The sequence below is a fragment of the Scyliorhinus torazame genome, chromosome 20 (assembly GCF_047496885.1).
Source record: "Scyliorhinus torazame isolate Kashiwa2021f chromosome 20, sScyTor2.1, whole genome shotgun sequence".
Lineage (NCBI taxonomy): Eukaryota > Metazoa > Chordata > Chondrichthyes > Carcharhiniformes > Scyliorhinidae > Scyliorhinus > Scyliorhinus torazame.
Window position 1 is genome coordinate 132,039,473 of NC_092726.1, and position 18,795 is coordinate 132,058,267.

Sequence of the window (18,795 nt, forward strand, 5' to 3'; positions counted from 1 at the left end):
TATTTTAAAAATCTTCCAGGCCGAGCATGGATATATTTTAAACATCTTCCAGGCCGAGCATGGATAAATTTTCAACATCTTCCAGGCCGAGCATGGATATATTTTCAACATCTTCCAGGCCGAGCATGGATATATTTTAAACATCATCCAGGCCGAGCATGGATATATTTTAAACATCTTCCAGGCCGAGAATGGATATATTTTAAACATCTTCCAGGCCGAGCAAGGCTAAACTTTCAACATCTTCCAGGCCGAGCATGGATATATTTTCAACATCTTCCAGGCCGAGCATGGATATATTTTAAACATCTTCCATGCCGAGCATGGCTAAAGTTCAACAACTTCCCGGCCGAGCATGGTTATATTTTAAACATCTTCCAGCCCGAGCATGGATATATTTTAAACATCTTCCAGGCCGAGCATGGCTAAAGTTTCAACATCTTCCAGGCCGAACATGGATATATTTATAACATCTTTAGGCCGAGCATGGATATATTTTAAACATTTTCCAGGCCGAGCGTGGATAGATTTTAAACATCTTCCAGGCCGAGCATACATATATTTTAAACATCTTCCAGGCCGAACATGGATATATTTTAAACATCTTCCAGGCCGAGCATGGATATATTTTCAACATCTTCCAGGCCGACCATGGATATATTTTAAACATCTTCCAGGCCGAACATGGATATATTTTAAACATTTTCCAGGCCGAGCGTGGATAGATTTTAAACATCTTCCAGGCCGAGCATACATATATTTTAAACATCTTCCAGGCCGAACATGGATATATTTTAAACATCTTCCAGGCCGAGCATGGATATATTTTCAACATCTTCCAGGCCGACCATGGATATATTTTAAACATCTTCCAGGCCGAACATGGATATATTTTAAACATCTTTCAGCCCGAGCATGGCTAAAGTTTCAACAACTTCCCGGCTGAGCATGGATATATTTTAAACATCTTCCAGGCTGAGCATGGTTATATTTTAAACATCTTCCAGGCCGAGCATGGATATATTTTAAACGTCTTCCAGGCCGAGCATGGAAATATTTTCAACATCTTCCAGGCCGAGCATGGATATATTTTAAACATCTTCCAGGCCGAGCATGGATATATTTTAAACATCTTCCAGGCCGAGCATGGATATATTTTAAACGTCTTCCAGGCCGAGCATGGAAATATTTTCAACATCTCCCAGGCCGAGCATGGGTATATTTAAACATCTTCCAGGCAGAGCATGGATATATATTAAACATCTTCCAGGCCGAGCATGGATATATTTTAAACATCTTCCAGGCCGAGCATGGCTAAACTTTCAACATCTTCCAGGCCGAGCATGGATATATTTTAAACATCTCCCAGGCCGAGCATGGATATATTTTCAACATCTTCCAGGCCGAGCATGGATATATTTTCAACATCTTCCAGGCCGAGCATGGATATATTTTAAACATCTTCCAGGCCGAGCATGGATATATTTTAAACAACTTCCTGGCCGAGCAAGGCTAAACTTTCAAATCTTCCAGGCCGAGCATGGATATATTTTAAACATCTTCCAGGCCAAACATGGATATATTTTAAACATCTTCCAGGCCGAGCATGGCTAAAGTTTCAACAACTTCCCGGCTGAGCATGGTTATATTTTAAACATCTTCCAGGCCGAGCATGGATATATTTTAAACATCTTCCAGGCCGAGCATGGCAAAAGTTTCAACATCTTCCAGGCCGAACATGGATATATTTTAAACATCTTTAGGCCGAGCATGGATATATTTTAACCATCTTCCAGGCCGAGCATGGAAATATTTTCAACATCTTCCAGGCCGAGCATGGATATATTTTAAACAACTTCCAGGCCGAGCATGGATATATTTTAAACATCTTCCAGGCAGAGCATGGATATATTTTAAACATCTTCCAGGCCGATCATGGATATATTTTAAACATCTTCCAGGCCGAGCATGGATATATATTCAACATCTTCCAGGCCGAGCATGGATATATTTTAAACATCTTCCAGGTCAAGCATGGATATATTTTAAACATCTTCCAGGCCGAGCATGGATATATTTTAAACATCTTCCAGGCCGAGCATGGATATATTTTAAACATCTTCCAGGCTGAGCATGGATATATTTTAAACATCTTCCAGGCCGAGCATGGATTTATTTTAAACATCTTCCAGGCCGAGCATGGCCAAAGTTTCAACATCTTCCAGGCCGACCATGGATATGTTTTAAACATCTTCCAGGCCGAGCATGGATATATTTTAAAAATCTTCCAGGCCGAGCATGGATATATTTTAAACATCTTCCAGGCCGAGCATGGATATATTTTAAACATCTTCCAGGCCGAGCATGGATATATTTTCAACATCTTCCAGGCCGAGCATGGATATATTTTCAACATCTTCCAGGCCGAGCATGGATATATTTTAAACATCATCCAGGCCGAGCATGGATATATTTTAAACATCTTCCAGGCCGAGCATGGATATATTTTAAACATCTTCCAGGCCGAGCAAGGCTAAACTTTCAACATCTTCCAGGCCGAGCATGGATATATTTTAAACATCTTCCAGGCCGAGCATGGATATATTTTAAACATCTTCCAGGCCGAGCATGGCTAAAGTTTCAACATCTTCCAGGCCGAACATGGATATATTTATAACATATTTCAGCCGAGCATGGAAATATTTTAAACATTTTCCAGGCCGAGCATGGATATATTTTAAACATCTTCCAGGCCGAGCATGGATATATTTTAAACATCTTCCAGGCCGACCATGGCTAAAGTTTCAACATCTTCCAGGCCGAACATGGATATATTTATAACATATTTCAGCCGAGCATGGATATATTTTAAACATTTTCCAGGCCGAGCATGGATATATTTTAAACATCTTCCAGGCCGAGCATACATATATTTTAAACATCTTCCAGGCCGAACATGGATATATTTTAAACATCTTCCAGGCCGAGCATGGATATATTTTCAACATCTTCCAGGCCGACCATGGATATATTTTAAACATCTTCCAGGCCGAACATGGATATATTTTAAACATCTTCCAGGCCGAGCATGGCTAAAGTTTCAACAACTTCCCGGCTGAGCATGGATATATTTTAAACATCTTCCAGGCTGAGCATGGTTATATTTTAAACATCTTCCAGGCCGAGCATGGATATATTCTAAACATCTTCCAGGCCGAGCATGGCAAAAGTTTCAACATCTTCCAGGCCGAACATGGATATATTTTAAACATCTTCCAGGCCGAGCATGGATATATTTTAAACATCTTCCAGGCCGAGCATGGAAATATTTTCAACATCTTTCAGGCCGAGCACGGATATATTTTAAACATCTTGCAGGCCGAGCATGGATATATTTTAAACAACTTCCAGGCCGAGCATGGCTATATTTTCAACATCTTCCAGGCCGAGCATGGATATATTTTAAACATCTTCCAGGCCGAGCATGGATATATTTTCAACATCTTCCAGGCAGAGCATGGATATATTTTAAACACCTTCCAGGCCGAGCATGGATATATTTTAAACAACTTCCAGGCCGAGCATGGATATATTTGAAACATCTTCCAGGCCGAACATGGATATATTTTAAACATCTTCCAGGCCGAGCATGGCTAAAGTTTCACCAACTTCCCGGCTGAGCATGGTTATATTTTAAACATCTTCCAGGCCGAGCATGGATATATTTTAAAGATCTTCCAGGCCGAGCATGGCAAAAGTTTCAACATCTTCAAGGCCGAGCACGGATATATTTTAAACATCTTCCAAGCCGAGCATGGATATATTTTAAACATCTTCCAGGCCGAGCATGGCTAAACTTTCAACATCTTCCAGGCCGAGCATGGATATATTTTAAACACCTTCCAGGTCGAGCATGGATATATTTTAACCATCTTGCAGGCCGAGCATGGAAATATTTTCAACATCTGCCAGGCCGAGCATGGATATATTTTAAACATCTTCCAGGCCGAGCATGGATATATTTTAAACATCTTCCAGGCCGAGCATGGATATATTTTAAACATCTTCCAGGCCGAGCATGGATATATTTTAAACATCTTCCAGGCCGAGCATGGATATATTTTAAACATCTTCCAGGCCGAGCATGGATATATTTTAAACATCTTCCAGGCCGAGCATGGATATTTTTTAAACATCTTCCAGGCCGAGCATGGATATATTTCAAACATCTTCCAGGCCGAGCATGGATATATTTTAAACATCTTCCAGGTCGAGCATGGTCAAAGTATCAACATCTTCCAGGCCGAGCATCGATATGTTTTAAACATCTTCCAGGCCGAGCATGGATATATTTTATACATCTTCCAGGCCGAGCATGGTTATATTTTAAACATCTTCCAGGCCGAGCATGGATATATTTTCAACATCTTCCAGGCCGAGCATGGATATATTTTCAACATCTTCCAGGCCGAGCAAGGCTAAACTTTAAACATCTTCCAGGCCGAGCATGGCTAAAGTTTCAACATCTTCCAGGCCGAACATGGATATATTTATAACATCTTTCGGCCGAGCATGGATATATTTTAAACATTTTCCAGGCCGAGCATGGATATATTTTAAACATCTTCCAGGCCGAGCATACATATATTTTAAACATCTTCCAGGCCGAACATGGATATATTTTAAACATCTTCCAGGCCGAGCATGGATATATTTTCAACATCTTCCAGGCCGACCATGGATATATTTTAAACATCTTCCAGGCCGAACATGGATATATTTTAAACATCTTCCAGGCCGAGCATGGCTAAAGTTTCAACAACTTCCCGGCTGAGCATGGATATATTTTAAACATCTTCCAGGCTGAGCATGGTTATATTTTAAACATCTTCCAGGCCGAGCATGGATATATTCAAACATCTTCCAGGCCGAGCATGGCAAAAGTTTCAACATCTTCCAGGCCGAACATGGATATATTTTAAACATCTTCCAGGCCGAGCATGGAAATATTTTCAACATCTTCCAGGCCGAGCACGGATATATTTTAAACATCTTGCAGGCCGAGCATGGTATATTTTAAACATCTTCCAGGCCGAGCATGGATATATTTTAAACATCTTCCAGGCCGAGCATGGATATATTTTCAACATCTTCCAGGCCGAGCATGGATATATTTTAAACATCTTCCTGGCCGAGCATGGATATATTTTCAACATCTTCCACGCCGAGCATGGATATATTTTCAACATCTTCCAGGCCCAGCATGCATATATTTTAAACATCTGCCAGGCCGAGCATGGATATATTTTAAACATCTTCCAGGCCGAGCATGGATATATTTTCAACATCTTCCAGGCAGAGCATGGATATATTTGAAACATCTTCCAGGCCGAACATGGATACATTTTAAACATCTTCCAGGCCGAGCATGGCTAAAGTTTCACCAACTTCCCGGCTGAGCATGGTTATATTTTAAACATCTTCCAGGCCGAGCATGGATATATTTTAAAGATCTTCCAGGCCGAGGATGGCAAAAGTTTCAACATCTTCCAGGCCGAGCACGGATATATTTTAAACATCTTCCAGGCCGAGCATGGATATATTTTAAACATCTTCCAGGCCGAGCATGGCGAAACTTTCAACATCTTCCAGGCCGAGCATGGATATATTTTAAACACCTTCCAGGTCGAGCATGGATATATTTTAACCATCTTGCAGGCCGAGCATGGAAATATTTTCAACATCTGCCAGGCCGAGCATGGATATATTTTAAACATCTTCCAGGCCGAGCATGGATATATTTTAAACATCTTCCAGGCCGAGCATGGATATATTTTAAACATCTTCCAGGCCGAGCATGGATATATGTTAAACATCTTCCAGGCCGAGCATGGATATATTTTCAACATCTTCCAGGCCGAGCATGGATATATTTTAAACATCTTCCAGGCCGAGCATGGATATTTTTTAAACATCTTCCAGGCCGAGCATGGATATATTTCAAACATCTTCCAGGCCGAGCATGGATATATTTTAAACATCTTCCAGGTCGAGCATGGTCAAAGTTTCAACATCTTCCGGGCCGAGCCTGGATATGTTTTAAACATCTTCCAGGCCGAGCATGGATATATTTTATACATCTTCCAGGCCGAGCATGGATATATTTTAAACATCTTACAGGCCGAGCATGGATATATTTTGAACATCTTCCAGGCCGAGCATGGATATATTTTCAACATCTTCCAGGCCGAGCATGGATATATTTTAAACATCATCCAGGCCGAGCATGGATATATTTTAAACATCTTCCAGGCCGAGCAAGGCTAAACTTTCAACATCTTCCAGGCCGAGCATGGATATATTTTAAACATCTCCCAGGCCGAAAATGGATATATTTTAAACATCTTCCAGGCCGAGCATGGCTAAAGTTCAACAACTTCTCGGCCGAGCATTGTTATATTTTAAACATCTTCCAGGCCGAGCATGGATATATTTTAAACATCTTCCAGGCCGAGCATGGCTAAAGTTTCAACATCTTCCAGGCCGAGCATGGATATATTTATAACATCTTTAGGCCGAGCATGGATATATTTTAAACATTTTCCATGCCGAGCATGGATATATTTTAAACATCTTCCAGGCCGAGCATAGATAAATTTTAAACATCTTCCAGGCCGAGCATGGATATATTTTAAACATCTTCCAGGCCGAGCATGGATATATTTTCAACATCTTCCAGGCCGACCATGGATATATTTTAAACATCTTCCAGGCCGAGCATGGATATATTTTAAACATCTTCCAGGCCGAGCATGGCTAAACTTTCAACATCTTCCAGGCCGAGCATGGATATATTTTAAACATCTCCCAGGCCGAGCATGGATATATTTTCAACATCTTCCAGGCCGAGCATGGATATATTTTCAACATCTTCCAGGCCGAGCATGGATATATTTTAAACATCTTCCAGGCCGAGCATGGATATATTTTAAACAACTTCCTGGCCGAGCAAGGCTAAACTTTCAAATCTTCCAGGCCGAGCATGGATATATTTTAAACATCTTCCAGGCCGAACATGGATATATTTTAAACATCTTCCTGGCCGAGCATGGCTAAAGTTTCAACAACTTCCCGGCTGAGCATGGTTATATTTTAAACATCTTCCAGGCCGAGCATGGATATATTTTAAACATCTTCCAGGCCGAGCATGGCAAAAGCTTCAACAACTTCCAGGCCGAACATGGATATATTTTAAACATCTTTAGGCCGAGCATGGATATATTTTAACCATCTTCCAGGCCGAGCATGGAAATATTTTCAACATCTTCCAGGCCGAGCATGGATATATTTTAAACATCTTGCAGGCCGAGCATGGATATATTTTAAACATCTTCCAGGCCGAGCATGGATATATTTTAAACATCTTCCAGGCCGATCATGGATATATTTTAAACATCTTCCAGGCCGAGCATGGATATATTTTCAACATCTTCCAGGCCGAGCATGGATATATTTTAAACATCTTCCAGGTCGAGCATGGATATATTTTAAACATCTTCCAGGCCGAGCATGGATATATTTTAAACATCTTCCAGGCCGAGCATGGATATATTTTAAACATCTTCCAGGCCGAGCATGGATATATTTTAAACATCTTCCAGGCCGAGCATGGATTTATTTTAAACATCTTCCAGGCCGAGCATGGCCAAAGTTTCAACATCTTCCAGGCCGACCATGGATATGTTTTAAACATCTTCCAGGCCGAGCATGGATATATTTTAAAAATCTTCCAGGCCGAGCATGGATATATTTTAAACATCTTCCAGGCCGAGCATGGATATATTTTCAACATCTTCCAGGCCGAGCATGGATATATTTTCAACATCTTCCAGGCCGAGCATGGATATATTTTAAACATCATCCAGGCCGAGCATGGATATATTTTAAACATCTTCCAGGCCGAACATGGATATATTTTAAACATCTTCCAGGCCGAGCATGGCTAAAGTTCAACAACTTCCCAGCCGAGCATGGTTATATTTTAAACATCTTCCAGCCCGAGCATGGATATATTTTAAACATCATCCAGGCCGAGCATGGATATATTTTTTCAACATTTTCCAGGCCGAGTATGGTTATATTTTAAACATCTTCCAGGCCGAGCATGGATATATTCTAAACATCTTCCAGGCCGAGCATGGCAAAAGTTTCAACATCTTCCAGGCCGAACATGGATATATTTTAAACATCTTTAGGCCGAGCATGGATATATTTTAAACACCTTCCAGGCCGAGCATGGATATATTTTAAACATCTTCCAGGTCGAGCGTGGATATATTTTAAACATCTTCCAGGCCGAGCATGGAAATACTTTCAACATCTTTCATGCCGAGCACGGATATATTTTAAACATCTTGCAGGCCGAGCATTGATATATTTTAAACATCTTCCAGGCCGAGCATGGATATATTTTCAACATCTTCCAGGCCCAGCATGGATATATTTTAAACATCTGCCAGGCCGAGCATGGGTATATTTAAACATCTTCCAGGCAGAGCATGGATATATTTTAAACATCTTCCAGGCCGAGCATGGATATATTTTAAACATCTTCCAGGCCGAGCATGGCTATATTTTCAACATCTTCCAGGCCGAGCATGGCTATATTTTAAACATCTTCCAGGCCGAGCATGGATATATTTTCAACATCTTTCAGGCCCAGCATGGATATATTTTAAACATCTTCCAGGCCCAGCATGGATATATTTTAAACATCTGCCAGGCCGAGCATGGGTATATTTAAACATCTTCCAGGCAGAGCATGGATATATTTTAAACATCTTCCAGGCCGAGCATGGATATATTTTAAACATCTTCCAGGCCGAGCATGGCTATATTTTCAACATCTTCCAGGCCGAGCATGGATATATTTTAAACATCTTCCAGGCTGAACATGGATATATTTTAAACATCTTCCAGCCGAGCATGGATATATTTTAAACATCTTCCAGGCCGAGCATGGATATATTTTCAACATCTTCCAGGCAGAGCATGGATATATTTGAAACATCTTCCTGGCCGAGCATGGATATATTTTCAACATCTTCCAGGCAGAGCATGGATATATTTGAAACATCTTCCAGGCCGAACATGGATATATTTTAAACATCTTCCAGGCCGAGCATGGCTAAAGTTTCACCAACTTCCCGGCTGAGCATGGTTATATTTTAAACATCTTCCAGGCCGAGCATGGATATATTTTAAAGATCTTCCAGGCCGAGCATGGCAAAAGTTTCAACATCTTCCAGGCCGAGCACGGATATATTTTAAACATCTTCCAGGCCGAGCATGGATATATTTTAAACATCTTCCAGGCCGAGCATGGCTAAACTTTCAACATCTTCCAGGCCGAGCATGGATATATTTTAAACACCTTCCAGGTCGAGCATGGATATATTTTAACCATCTTGCAGGCCGAGCATGGAAATATTTTCAACATCTGCCAGGCCGAGCATGGATATATTTTAAACATCTTCCAGGCCGAGCATGGATATATTTTAAACATCTTCCAGGCCGAGCATGGATATATTTTAAACATCTTCCAGGCCGAGCATGGATATATTTTAAACATCTTCCAGGCCGAGCATGGATATATTTTAAACATCTTCCAGGCCGAGCATGGATATATTTTAAACATCTTCCAGGCCGAGCATGGATATATTTCAAACATCTTCCAGGCCGAGCATGGATATATTTTAAACATCTTCCAGGTCGAGCATGGTCAAAGTTTCAACATCTTCCAGGCCGAGCATGGATATGTTTTAAACATCTTCCAGGCCGAGCATGGATATATTTTAAACATCTTCCAGGCCGAGCATGGATATATTTTAAACATCTTGCAGGCCGAGCATGGTATATTTTAAACATCTTCCAGGCCGAGCATGGATATATTTTAAACATCTTCCAGGCCGAGCATGGATATATTTTCAACATCTTCCAGGCCGAGCATGGATATATTTTAAACATCTTCCTGGCCGAGCATGGATATATTTTCAACATCTTCCACGCCGAGCATGGATATATTTTCAATATCTTCCAGGCCCAGCATGGATATATTTTAAACATCTGCCAGGCCGAGCATGGATATATTTTAAACATCTTCCAGGCCGAGCATGGATATATTTTCAACATCTTCCAGGCAGAGCATGGATATATTTGAAACATCTTCCAGGCCGAACATGGATATATTTTAAACATCTTCCAGGCCGAGCATGGCTAAAGTTTCACCAACTTCCCGGCTGAGCATGGTTATATTTTAAACATCTTCCAGGCCGAGCATGGATATATTTTAAAGATCTTCCAGGCCGAGCATGGCAAAAGTTTAACCAATTCCAGACCGAGCACGGATATATTTTAAACATCTTCCAGGCCGAGCATGGATATATTTTAAACATCTTCCAGGCCGAGCATGGCTAAACTTTCAACATCTTCCAGGCCGAGCATGGATATATTTTAAACACCTTCCAGGTCGAGCATGGATATATTTTAACCATCTTGCAGGCCGAGCATGGAAATATTTTCAACATCTGCCAGGCCGAGCATGGATATATTTTAAACATCTTCCAGGCCGAGCATGGATATATTTTAAACATCTTCCAGGCCGAGCATGGATATATTTTAAACATCTTCCAGGCCGAGCATGGATATATTTTAAACATCTTCCAGGCCGAGCATGGATATATTTTCAACATCTTCCAGGCCGAGCATGGATATATTTTAAACATCTTCCAGGCCGAGCATGGTCAAAGTTTCAACATCTTCCGGGCCGAGCAGGGATATGTTTTAAACATCTTCCAGGCCGAGCATGGATATATTTTATACATCTTCCAGGCCGAGCATGGATATATTTTAAACATCTTACAGGCCGAGCATGGATATATTTTCAACATCTTCCAGGCCGAGCATGGATATATTTTCAACATCTTCCAGGCCGAGCATGGATATATTTTAAACATCATCCAGGCCGAGCATGGATATATTTTAAACATCTTCCAGGCCGAGCAAGGCTAAACTTTCAACATCTTCCAGGCCGAGCATGGATATATTTTAAACATCTTCCTGGCCGAAAATGGATATATTTTAAACATCTTCCAGGCCGAGCATGGCTAAAGTTCAACAACTTCCCGGCCGAGCATTGTTATATTTTAAACATCTTCCAGGCCGAGCATGGATATATTTTAAACATCTTCCAGGCCGAGCATGGCTAAAGTTTCAACATCTTCCAGGCCGAGCATGGATATATTTATAACATCTTTAGGCCGAGCATGGATATATTTTAAACATTTTCCATGCCGAGCATGGATATATTTTAAACATCTTCCAGGCCGAGCATAGATAAATTTTAAACATCTTCCAGGCCGAGCATGGATAAATTTTAAACATCTTCCAGGCCGAGCATGGATATATTTTCAACATCTTCCAGGCCGACCATGGATATATTTTAAACATCTTCCAGGCCGAACATGGATATATTTTAAACATCTACCAGGCCGAGCATGGCTAAAGTTTCAACAACTTCCCGGCTGAGCATGGTTATATTTTAAACATCTTCCAGGCCGAACATGGATATATTTTAAACAGCTTTAGGCCGAGCATGGATATATTTTAAACATTTTCAGGCCGAGCATGGCTAAACTTTCAACATCTTCCAGGCCGAGCATGGATATATTTTAAACACCTTCCAGGTCGAGCATGGATATATTTTCAACATCTTCCAGGCCGAGCATGGATATATTTTAAACATCTTCCAGGTCGAGCATGGTCAAAGTTTCAACATCTTCCGGGCCGAGCATGGATATGTTTTAAACATCTTCCAGGCCGAGCATGGATATATTTTATATATCTTCCAGGCCGAGCATGGATATATTTTAAACATCTTACAGGCCGAGCATGGATATATTTTCAACATCTTCCAGGCCGAGCATGGATATATTTTCAACATCTTCCAGGCCGAGCATGGATATATTTTAAACATCATCCAGGCCGAGTATGGATATATTTTAAACATCTTCCAGGCCGAGCAAGGCTAAACTTTCAACATTTTCCAGGCCGAGCATGGATATATTTTAAACATCTTCCAGGCCGAAAATGGATATATTTTAAACATCTTCCAGGCCGAGCATGGCTAAAGTTCAACAACTTCCCGGCCGAGCATTGTTATATTTTAAACATCTTCCAGGCCGAGCATGGATATATTTTAAACATCTTCCAGGCCGAGCATGGTTAAAGTTTCAACATCTTCCAGGCCGAGCATGGATATATTTATAACATCTTTAGGCCGAGCATGGATATATTTTAAACATTTTCCATGCCGAGCATGGATATATTTTAAACATCTTCCAGGCCGAGCATAGATAAATTTTAAACATCTTCCAGGCCGAGCATGGATATATTTTAAACATCTTCCAGGCCGAGCATGGATATATTTTCAACATCTTCCAGGCCGACCATGGATATATTTTAAACATCTTCCAGGCCGAACATGGATATATTTTATACATCTTCCAGGCCGAGCATGGCTAAAGTTTCAACAACTTCCCGGCTGAGCATGGTTATATTTTAAACATCTTCCAGGCCGAACATGGATATATTTTAAACATCTTTAGGCCGAGCATGGATATATTTTAAACATTTTCAGGCCGAGCATGGCTAAACTTTCAACATCTTCCAGGCCGAGCATGGATATATTTTAAACACCTTCCAGGTCGAGCATGGATATATTTTAAACATCTTCCAGGCCGAGCATGGAAATATTTTCAACATCTTCCAGGCCGAGCACGGATATATTTTAAACATCTTCCAGGCCGAGCATGGATATATTTTAAACATCTTCCAGGCTTAGCATGGATATATTTTAAACATCTTCCAAGCCGAGCATGGATATATTTTAAACATCTTCCAGGCCGAGCATGGATACATTTTAAACATCTTCCAGGCCGAGCAAGGCTAAACTTTCAACATCTTCCAGGCCGAGCATGGATATATTTTAAACATCTTCCAGGCCGAACATGGATATATTTTAAACATCTTCCAGGCCGAGCATGGCTAAAGTTCAACAACTTCCCGGCCGAGCATGGATATATTTTAAACATCTTCCAGCCCGAGCATGGATATATTTTAAACATCTTCCAGGCCGAGCATGGCTAAAGTTTCAACATCTTCCAGGGCGAACATGGATATATTTATAACATCTTTAGGCCGAGCATGGATATATTTTAAACATTTTCCAGGCCGAGCATGGATATATTTTAAACATCTTCGAGGCCGAGCATACATATATTTTAAACATCTTCCAGGCCGAACATGGATATATTTTAAACATCTTCCAGGCCGAGCATGGATATATTTTCAACATCTTCCAGGCCGACCATGGATATATTTTAAACATCTTCCAGGCCGAACATGGATATATTTTAAACACCTTCCTGCCCGAGCATGGCTAAAGTTTCAACAACTTCCCGGCTGAGCATGGATATATTTTAAACATCTTCCAGGCTGAGCATGGTTATATTTTAAACATCTTCCAGGCCGAGCATGGATATATTTTAAACATCTCACAGACAGAGCATGGAAATATTTTAAACATCTTCCAGGCTGAGCATGGATATATTTTAAACATCTTCCAGGCCGAGCATGGAAATATTTTCAACATCTTCCAGGCCGAGCATGGATATATTTTAAACATCTTCCAGGCCGAGCATGGGTATATTTAAACATCTTCCAGGCAGAGCATGGATATATATTAAACATCTTCCAGGCCGAGCATGGATATATTTTAAACATCTTCCAGGCCGAGCATGGCTAAACTTTCAACATCTTCCAGGCCGAGCATGGATATATTTTAAACATCTCCCAGGCCGAGCATGGATATATTTTAAACGTCTTCCAGGCCGAGCATGGAAATATTTTCAACATCTTCCAGGCCGAGCATGGATATATTTTAAACATCTTCCAGGCCGAGCATGGGTATATTTAAACATCTTCCAGGCAGAGCATGGATATATATTAAACATCTTCCAGGCCGAGCATGGATATATTTTAAACATCTCCCAGGCCGAGCATGGATATATTTTCAACATCTTCCAGGCCGAGCATGGATATATTTTCAACATCTTCCAGGCCGAGCATGGATATATTTTAAACATCTTCCAGGCCGAGCATGGATATATTTTAAACAACTTCCTGGCCGAGCAAGGCTAAACTTTCAAATCTTCCAGGCCGAGCATGGGTATATTTAAACATCTTCCAGGCAGAGCATGGATATATATTAAACATCTTCCAGGCCGAGCATGGATATATTTTCAACATCTTCCAGGCCGAGCATGGATATATTTTAAACATCTTCCAGGCCGAGCATGGATATATTTTAAACATCTTCCTGCCGAGCATGGATATATTTTAAACATCTTCCAGGCCGAGCATGGATATATTTTCAACATCTTCCAGGCAGAGCATGGATATATTTGAAACATCTTCCTGGCCGAGCATGGATATATTTTCAACATCTTCCAGGCAGAGCATGGATATATTTGAAACATCTTCCAGGCCGAACATGGATATATTTTAAACATCTTCCAGGCCGAGCATGGCTAAAGTTTCACCAACTTCCCGGCTGAGCATGGTTATATTTTAAACATCTTCCAGGCCGAGCATGGATATATTTTAAAGATCTTCCAGGCCGAGCATGGCAAAAGTTTCAACATCTTCCAGGCCGAGCACGGATATATTTTAAACATCTTCCAGGCCGAGCATGGATATATTTTAAACATCTTCCAGGCCGAGCATGGTTAAACTTTCAACATCTTCCAGGCCGAGCATGGATATATTTTAAACACCTTCCAGGTCGAGCATGGATATATTTTAACCATCTTGCAGGCCGAGCATGGAAATATTTTCAACATCTGCCAGGCCGAGCATGGATATATTTTAAACATCTTCCAGGCCGAGCATGGATATATTTTAAACATCTTCCAGGCCGAGCATGGATATATTTTAAACATCTTCCAGGCCGAGCATGGATATATTTTAAACATCTTCCAGGCCGAGCATGGATATATTTTAAACATCTTCCAGGCCGAGCATGGATATATTTTAAACATCTTCCAGGCCGAGCATGGATATTTTTTAAACATCTTCCAGGCCGAGCATGGATATATTTCAAACATCTTCCAGGCCGAGCATGGATATATTTTAAACATCTTCCAGGTCGAGCATGGTCAAAGTTTCAACATCTTCCAGGCCGAGCATGGATATGTTTTAAACATCTTCCAGGCCGAGCATGGATATATTTTATACATCTTCCAGGCCGAGCATGGATATATTTTAAACATCTTCCAGGCCGAGCATGGATATATTTTCAACATCTTCCACCGAGCATGGATATATTTTCAACATCTACCAGGCCGAGCATGGATATATTTTAAACATCATCCAGGCCGAGCATGGATATATTTTATACATCTTCCAGGCCGAGAAAGGCTAAACTTTAAACATCTTCCAGGCCGAGCATGGCTAAAGTTTCAACATCTTCCAGGCCGAACATGGATATATTTATAACATCTTTCGGCCGAGCATGGATATATTTTAAACATTTTCCAGGCCGAGCATGGATATATTTTAAACATCTTCCAGGCCGAGCATACATATATTTTAAACATCTTCCAGGCCGAACATGGATATATTTTAAACATCTTCCAGGCCGAGCATGGATATATTTTCAACATCTTCCAGGCCGAGCATGGATATATTTTAAACATCTTCCAGGCCGAACATGGATATATTTTAAACATCTTCCAGGCCGAGCATGGCTAAAGTTTCAACAACTTCCCGGCTGAGCATGGATATATTTTAAACATCTTCCAGGCTGAGCATGGTTATATTTTAAACATCTTCCAGGCCGAGCATGGATATATTCTAAACATCTTCCAGGCCGAGCATGGCAAAAGTTTCAACATCTTCCAGGCCGAACATGGATATATTTTAAACATCTTTAGGCCGAGCATGGATATATTTTAAACATCTTCCAGGCCGAGCATGGCTAAACTTTCAACATTTTCCAGGCCGAGCTTGGATATATTTTAAACACCTTCCAGGTCGAGCATGGATATATTTTAAACATCTTCCAGGCCGAGCATGGAAATATTTTCAACATCTTCCAGGCCGAGCATGGATATATTTTCAACATCTTCCATGTCGAGCATGGATATATTTTAAACATCTTCCTGGCCGAGCATGGATATATTTTAAACATCTTCCACGCCGAGCATGGATATATTTTCAACATCTTCCAGGCCGAGCATGGATATATTTTCAACATCTTCCATGTCGAGCATGGATATATTTTAAACATCTTCCTGGCCGAGCATGGATATATTTTCAACATCTTCCACGCCGAGCATGGATATATTTTCAACATCTTCCAGGCCCAGCATGGATATATTTTAAACATCTGCCAGGCCGAGCATGGATATATTTTAAACATCTTCCAGGCCGAGCATGGATATATTTTCAACATCTTCCAGGCAGAGCATGGATATATTTGAAACATCTTCCAGGCCGAACATGGATATATTTTAAACATCTTCCAGGCCGAGCATGGCTAAAGTTTCACCAACTTCCCGGCTGAGCATGGTTATATTTTAAACATCTTCCAGGCCGAGCATGGATATATTTTAAAGATCTTCCAGGCCGAGCATGGCAAAAGTTTCAACATCTTCCAGGCCGAGCACGGATATATTTTAAACATCTTCCAGGCCGAGCATGGATATATTTTAAACATCTTCCAGGCAGAGCATGGCTAAACTTTCAACATCTTCCAGGCCGAGCATGGATATATTTTAAACACCTTCCAGGTCGAGCATGGATATATTTTAACCATCTTGCAGGCCGAGCATGGAAATATTTTCAACATCTGCCAGGCCGAGCATGGATACATTTTAAACATCTTCCAGGCCGAGCATGGATATATTTTAAACATCTTCCAGGCCGAGCATGGATATATTTTAAACATCTTCCAGGCCGAGCATGGATATATTTTAAACATCTTGCAGGCCGAGCATGGATATATTTTCAACATCTTCCAGGCCGAGCATGGATATATTTTAAACATCTTCCAGGCCGAGCATGGTCAAAGTTTCAACATCTTCCGGGCCGAGCAGGGATATGTTTTAAACATCTTCCAGGCCGAGCATGGATATATTTTATACACCTTCCAGGCCGAGCATGGATATATTTTAAACATCTTACAGGCCGAGCATGGATATATTTTCAACATCTTCCAGGCCGAGCATGGATATATTTTCAACATCTTCCAGGCCGAGCATGGATATATTTTAAACATCATCCAGGCCGAGCATGGATATATTTTAAACATCTTCCAGGCCGAGCAAGGCTAAACTTTCAACATCTTCCAGGCCGAGCATGGATATATTATAAACATCTTCCAGGCCGAAAATGGATATATTTTAAACATCTTCCAGGCCGAGCATGGCTAAAGTTCAACAACTTCCCGGCCGAGCATTGTTATATTTTAAACATCTTCCAGGCCGAGCATGGATATATTTTAAACATCTTCCAGGCCGAGCATGGCTAAAGTTTCAACATCTTCCAGGCCGAGCATGGATATATTTATAACATCTTTAGGCCGAGCATGGATATATTTTAAACATTTTCCATGCCGAGCATGGATATATTTTAAACATCTTCCAGGCCGAGCATAGATAAATTTTAAACATCTTCCAGGCCGAGCATGGCTAAAGTTTCAACAACTTCCCGGCTGAGCATGGTTATATTTTAAACATCTTCCAGGCCGAACATGGATATATTTTAACCATCTTTAGGCCGAGCATGGATATATTTTAAACATTTTCAGGCCGAGCATGGCTAAACTTTCAACATCTTCCGGGCCGAGCATGGATATGTTTTAAACATCTTCCAGGCCGAGCATGGATATATTTTATACATCTTCCAGGCCGAGCATGGATATATTTTAAACATCTTACAGGCCGAGCATGGATATATTTTCAACATCTTCCAGGCCGAGCATGGATATATTTTCAACATCTTCCAGGCCGAGCATGGATATATTTTAAACATCATCCAGGCCGAGCATGGATATATTTTAAACATCTTCCAGGCCGAGCAAGGCTAAACTTTCAACATCTTCCAGGCCGAGCATGGATATATTTTAAACATCTTCCAGGCCGAAAATGGATATATTTTAAACATCTTCCAGGCCGAGCATGGCTAAAGTTCAACAACTTCCCGGCCGAGCATTGTTATATTTTAAACATCTTCCAGGCCGAGCATGGATATATTTTAAACATCTTCCAGTCCGACCATGGATATATTTTAAACATCTTCCAGGCCGAACATGGATATATTTTAAACATCTTCCAGGCCGAGCATGGCTAAAGTTTCAACAACTTCCCGGCTGAGCATGGTTATATTTTAAACATCTTCCAGGCCGAACATGGATATATTTTAAACTTCTTTAGGCCGAGCATGGATATATTTTAAACATTTTCAGGCCGAGCATGGCTAAACTTTCAACATCTTCCAGGCCGAGCATGGATATATTTTCAACATCTTCCAGGCCGAGCATGGATATATTTTAAACATCTTCCAGGCCGAGCATGGATATATTTTAAACATCTTCCAGGCTTAGCATGGATATATTTTAAACATCTTCCAAGCCGAGCATGGATATATTTTAAACATCTTCCAGGCCGAGCATGG